The sequence below is a fragment of the Phyllobates terribilis genome, unplaced genomic scaffold (genome assembly GCF_046119375.1).
Source record: "Phyllobates terribilis strain yellow unplaced genomic scaffold, ASM4611937v1 Scaffold_4__5_contigs__length_816908805, whole genome shotgun sequence".
In the NCBI taxonomy this organism is placed as follows: Eukaryota; Metazoa; Chordata; class Amphibia; order Anura; family Dendrobatidae; genus Phyllobates; species Phyllobates terribilis.
In genome coordinates, this window is record NW_027362764.1 from 584657611 (window position 1) to 584664602 (window position 6992).

Here is a 6992-nt window from a genome sequence, read left to right on the forward strand (position 1 = left end):
TCTGTCCAATTACTTTTAGTCCCTTTATAAACAGGGTGGCACATGTTAAGGAGCTGAAACTCCTAAACCCTTCACCCAATTTTAATGTGGATACCCTCAAATGAAAGCTGAAAGTCCGAACTTCAACTGCATCTGAATTGTTTTGTTTAAAATTCATTGTGGTAATGTCTAGAACTAAAATTGGAAAAATGTTGTCTCTGTCCAAATATATATGGACCTAACTGTATATAATAAAATGCATTTCTGAGCAGCACGATCTTTTTTTACCATTTTTGGAAGGTTGGGGCACTTTATTTTTTATTCTGCAATTTTGTTTCATTTACACAGTGTATTTTAAGATTGATACTTACTCTGTGGATGTATGTACAGTACAGACCAAAAGTTTGGACACACCTTCTCATTTAAAGATTTTTCTGTATTTTCATGACTATGAAAATTGTACATTCACACTGAAGGCATCAAAACTATGAATTAACACATGTGGAATTATATACTTAACAAAAAAGTGTGAAACAACTGAAAATATGTCTTATATTCTAGGTTCTTCAAAGTAGCCACCTTTTGCTTTGATGACTGCTTTGCACACTCTTGGTGTTCTCTTGATGAGCTTCAAGAGGTAGTCACCGGAAAAGGTTTTCACTTCACAGGTGTGCCCTGTCAGGTTTAATAAGTGGGATTTCTTTCCTTATAAATGGGGTTGGGACCATCAGTTGTGTTGTGCAGAAGTCTGGTGGATAAACAGCTGATAGTCCTACTGAATAGACTGTTAGAATTTGTATTATGGCAAGAAAAAAGCAGCTAAGTAAAGAAAAACGAGTGCCCATCATTACTTTAAGAAATGAAGGTCAGTCAGTCCGAAAAATTGGGAAAACTTTCAAAGTGTCCCCAAGTGCAGTTGCAAAAACCATCAAGCGCTACAAAGAAACTGGTTCACATGAGGACCACCCCAGGAAAGGAAGACCAAGAGTCACCTCTGCTCCTGAGGATAAGTTTATCTGTGTCACCAGCCTCAGAAATCGCAGGTTAACAGCAGCTCAGATTAGAGACCAGGTCAATGCCACACAGAGTTCTAGCAGCAGACACATCTCTTCAACAACTGTTAAGAGGAGACTTTGTGCAGCAGGCCTTCATGGTAAAATAGCTGCTAGGAAACCACTGCTAAGGACAAGCAACAAGCAGAAGAGAATTGTTTGGGCTAAAGAACACAAGGAATGGACATTAGACCAGTGGAAATCTGTGCTTTGGTCTGATGAGTCCAAATTTGAGATCTTTGGTTCCAACCACCGTGTCTTTGTGCGATGCAGAAAAGGTGAACGGATGGACTCTACATGCCTGGTTCCCATCGTGAAGCATGGAGGAGGAGGTGTGATGGTGTGGGGGTGCTTTGCTGGTGACACTGTTGGGGATTTATTCAAAATTGAAGGCATACTGAACCAGCATGGCTACCACAGCATCTTGCAGCGGCATGCTATTCCATCCGGTTTGCGTTTAGTTGGACCATCATTTATTTTTCAACAGGACAATGACCCCAAACACACCTCCCGGCTGTATAAGGGCTATTTGACCAAGAAGGAGAGTGATGGGGTGCTACGCCAGATGACCTGGCCTCCACAGTCACCAGACCTGAACCCAATCGAGATGGTTTGGGCTGAGCTGATCCGCAGAGTGAAGGCAAAAGGGCCAACAAGTGCTAAGCATCTCTGGGAACTACTTCAAGATTGTTGGAAGACCATTTCCGGTGACTACCTCTTGAAGCTCATCAAGAGAATGCCAAGAGTGTGCAAAGCATTCATCAAAGCAAAAGGTGGCTACTTTGAAGAACCTAGAATATAAGACATATTTTCAGTTGTTTCACACTTTTTTGTTAAGTATATAATTCCACATGTGTTATTTCATAGTTTTGATGCCTTCAGTGTGAATGTACAATTTTCATAGTCAAGAAAAAACAGAAAAATCTTTAAATGAGGTGTGTCCAAACTTTTGGTCTGTACTGTATGTGTGTGTATATATAGCCTTATCCTGAAATCGAGTCTGTGGTATCACTACCTCGTGGCCACATCGGCGGTACCAGAACTGTTACTTGAGACCTGTGAGTCTGAACCTGTCCCAGTGGCCATCCTGCCTGCAGTCTGAAGCTGTCCCAAATGGCTGTCCTTTCTGCACAGTCTGAACCTGTCTCGAGTGTCCGTCTAGCCCTGTTTGAGAATGTGTAGTAAACCTCTCAGACCCCTTAGGTCAGCTGCTACTTCCGAAGCCACCCTAGAGTGGCACCTGGCAGCTACCTTACGCACAAGCCTGATATCACCACTAGAGGCTCAAGCGAACACCAAGGTAGCTGCTTAGTAACACCCCTCCAGGTAAGTCTGGTCCGTGGCACAGTGGGTCCACGAAACACGTGCTCCATCTACGGGCGTAATATATATATATATATATATATATATGTACACTATTGAAAATTGTAAAAAAAAAAGTGAAATATACATATATATTTAGTATATAGAGATGTGTATTTCTATGTACCAGTACAATGTGCCTACAGAGAAGAAGCATAATTTACAGGTGTGAAAAGAAAAAAATCTCCCATTGTTGGCAATGCAGCATATGGCTCACATTTAAGGCTGCTGCCTCCCCTGCAAGAGGTTGTAAGGGCAAATCCTGGAGAAGACCAGACTTCAAGAAAAACAAAGAATTAATTTGTGTGTGTATGTAATGTTGTACAGATCACAGACCGATGAGGACCAACTGAACTAAACGATCACATCATCGTGCACGAGCAGGAGACAGTGCTGTGGTGCATGGACTGTCCTGACTTCAGCTGAGGACACTGCTCAGGTCTGGACATAGCCCTGTCCTAGAGGGACATCTTCCCCAATTTGATTTGGGACTGGTTGGAAGCTACAGGTAAAGAGTTCACTAGGCAGCTGTGTTCATATTGGAGAATAGACCTTGTTTGCAAAGGAAGAAAGAGTATTTGAACATATCGGTAATTAACAGACACTAAACCAGAAGTATTCGTTGCATTCAGATCAGTTTATTTAAGATGTTGTTCTAGAAGATGGTTGAGCCTGTAACATAAAGCAGAGAATGCAGTGTTAGATATCTGTAAGGTATAGCAGAATTTAAAAAGTTAACAGCAGTGACTGGCAGGCGATATAATATAGCTGGCATCCGTCCTGTATAGAGCAGGCTCTGCTTCTGAGCCCGCTCCAAGTGCCCTGACCCACTCGATGACATAATAGTACGTCATATCCGTTAAAGGACATTTCTAACAAGTAGGGATTGTCCTATGCGAAGATTCACTTTAATGAGTTTAATCACAGCTGTATAAATATAAGGGGAGATTTACTTAATAAAATCAGACAGAATTTTTTTAGACTGTTTAGACCTTTTAAGACTGTCTAGTATAGTTTACGCTGTCTAATTATTAGCTCACATTCACACATCCATGTGTCACTGCCCGTGCTTCACCGCTAATTGCGGGTTTCATGACATGAACTCGACAGCCTCATAAACATCGCTGTCAAGTTAGGGGCAGGAGATCAATGGCCAGTCCAATCATCGCAGTCCCTACTTGGACCATGACACACATGTGAATCTGGCCTTAAACAGGATTACTAAATCTGCCCCTAGAGTCAGTTTTCTCACCCTACTGCCATCATAAGAACTGAACATGCAACATAGTCTTACTTTATTCAGTGTAACTGGTAAATAAAATATGTAATAAATTATAATAGTGATACTTAAGGAGGACTTTTCACCAAACTTTCCATGTTGAACTTGACACAGGATGTTTTAGTGGCTGCTGAGCAGAATAAAAAGTTTTGTTTAAAATTTCGCTACTCCGTTGCAGAGATGTTATCAAAGTATTTGGCCCATCATGAGTTAATTTTCGTTAAGGCAAGTGGGTGGTGTTATCAAACAGTTTTCACTGGTGGGTGTGTACTTTTTCTCTCTGTATGATGCTAACCAATCATAAGCAGACAGCAACACTGAAAGGAAAGGACACGCCCCCACAATAGATTACAGCAGGTTTCTCAGTGTATGATAGACAGTCCTGATCTCCTGGTCTAACCTCCTGCATAAGTCAGTGCGTGTGTATGTGGAGGGGAGGGCAGTGCACCTGAGTTTAGTTGTGTCACATTAAAAACCCTTCAATCAGCTCTCCTCCTTTCATAGCATGGTCACCTCTGCTGTACTGCCCTTCTCCACATACTGTCTGGAGCAGAGAGCTCAAAGTGCAAGTATCTGTTGTGCTCAGCTTGTAATCACTCTGCTGTGAAGGCAGAACATGGTCTCATTACATCTCACACAGGAGTAGCCCAGAACAGGCAAGTCACTCTTGTGTGAGATGTGTGAGTGTCTTGATCTCACTGCAGAGAGATTACAAGTTGCCTGAGCACAGCAGACAAAAGTGTGATTACTGTAGCATCTCCAGACAGGCAGTATGAGGGAAGATGTAGGTTATTGTGCCAATAGTAGAGCCAATAGATGGGTTTGTAATGTGACACAGCTAAATCCGGCTGCACTGCCACTCTACCCACACTTAGACCATAAAATCAGAGCTGTACCATTACATCTCACACAATGAGAAACCTGTTCTAAGCTATGGTAGGGACTTGTTTCTTTCGAGTGCTGCTGCCTGCTTGCGATTGGTCAGCATCATACAGGGAGAAGAATTCTACACACCCAGGGAAAACTCTGATAACGCCCACTTGGACTTAGCGAAAACGAACTCATTTAGGGCCAACTGACAGGTATAATGCATTGCATTGCAATGCATTATACCCAGCAATTAGACTAATAATAGTTAAAGTCCCATAGAAGGACTGAGTAAAGAAAAGCTTATAAAATTATAAAAATATTTATAAAAAAATCATTAAAAAAATAAGAAAAAATGATTAAACTAATAAATTGGTAAAAATTGCTGTGCATCGCCATTTTCTGAGATTCATAACTTTATTTTTACATTGATGGAATGGTGTGGGGCCTTGGGTTTTTCTTGCAAGACGAGCTAACATTTCTACTGGTACCATTTTGGGGTTACATATGTCAATTTGATAATTTTTTGTTGAATTTTTGGAGAGACATGCGCTGACCAGTCAAAGATAATTCTGGCATCTTGATATTTTTTTTCTTTACACACTTAGACGGAAGAGGCATTTATGGTGTTCGCGCTTTAATGAAATTGGCGCATTTTACCCCAACGTGCCCCTTAATGCACTTGAGCATGCAACTCATGAAGATCCACTACTGGCAGCTCCTTTAGCAATTACAGACAAATGACGTCCCCCATATGCTCGGTAGTAGATAAGTCTGTAGACGGTGCAGGGCATGGCAGCACATTTAGACCACACAGGCTGCTCACAGTAGTATGAACAAAAACTACTTCCTTCAAGAAGGCCTCTTCATGCTGTTCCCTACGTGGTTTCCAGACTAATCTCCAGCTATCACTGCGTCTAAGACAAAAGCAGTATTCATCGCTAAATAAAATAGATCTCCATTCCAGCCTTCAATGCTGTTTTGCTTTACACCATGATAACCTTTGAGAGCCTTGGCATGAGGCTTATAGCACAAATAGCTGGATGTCTGGATTATACATCAATGTCGTGCAAACACCTTCCACCTTTGTATAGACCCTTTTAAGGTGTTAGGTTTGGTATGTGACATCTAATTTCTCTTGCAGTACACGTCATTTTTTGAAACTGATGTGACCACTTGGGCAACGCCATGCATATGTCTTCTTGAGGGAACGTCACACCGGTCCTACTTCCAGGATTATGTTTGGGGTGGCATAATGTACAGTAGCCAGATCCCTCTAGTTTTCATTACAGGTACAATAACAGCTCGGCGTACATTGATTTGGTCGTGGAACTACGCATCAAGCACATCTGTGACGTCATCAGTTGGTGATTGCAAGGGAAGCTGCCAGAAGCAGTTCTTGATGATTTGTGTGTCCAAGTGCATTCAGAATGGCAGAACATTCCTCAGACATTTAATAACCTCATTGACAGCAACCAAGGAGTGTAAATGTGGGGATTTATGCTCATTTTGCTCATACTAAATAAATTGAAATTTTCATAGTTCCATGACTTCTCTCTTGGTGTTACAATTTCAGTGTTGAGGAGTATATTTGACAATAGTTTTTTTTTTTCATAATACAATCGATATTTAAAAAGAAACTTGAAATCTTGCTATTTTCACATTGGTCTCTGGGAATATTCTAGACTCACTGAACTTCCTGTTCTTTCAGGAACAGTTTTCAACAGTTTCATTATAATTACAGACTGAATTACAATGACAGGCATCACCTTTATACCCAGCTGATAACACAGAAATCACAATAGGTGATGTGACAGCTCTCCTTGCTTCCCCTACCCTTCACATTGGCCTTTCCACATGCTCATTGCATTCCTCAATACAAAAGATAGGGTCTGAATCAGTCTATTGTTGCTAATATACATGTGGATTTCATGAATGGACCTGAAGTAGGAGACTAGAATAACCCCAGTGGCCAGTGTGAAAACTGCAAGATTTCTCTTTTTTCAATATAGATCATGATCTGAAAAATAAAAAACAAAATTAAAAGAAAAATACATAAAAAAATTCCTGATTTAAACAGTAAGCCATTTTTTGATGACACACTCCCTTTGAAGGGGTTGTCTAGTTTAGGAAATTCTGATATAGTGGTGGGTTTAATGTTTAGGTTCCTCATCTATAGGACACAGTGCACAGTTACAAAGACTGTCTTTTGCTCTGAAGGAACTATCATGTTCTGTGATACACAGACAACCCATTGATTTGACCTGGCACACTCTGTTCAATCTATAATGGCAATGTACAGAACATGAACACTCACTGACAAATTTCTCCCCTGATTATGACTAATTGCTTGGGGTCCCAGCATGGAAAACACTTTGTGATCACCATATTTGTCAAGGAAAACTTCTAAAAAGTAGATTGCTAAAAGTGGAGAAACCCTTTAACCCTTTTCC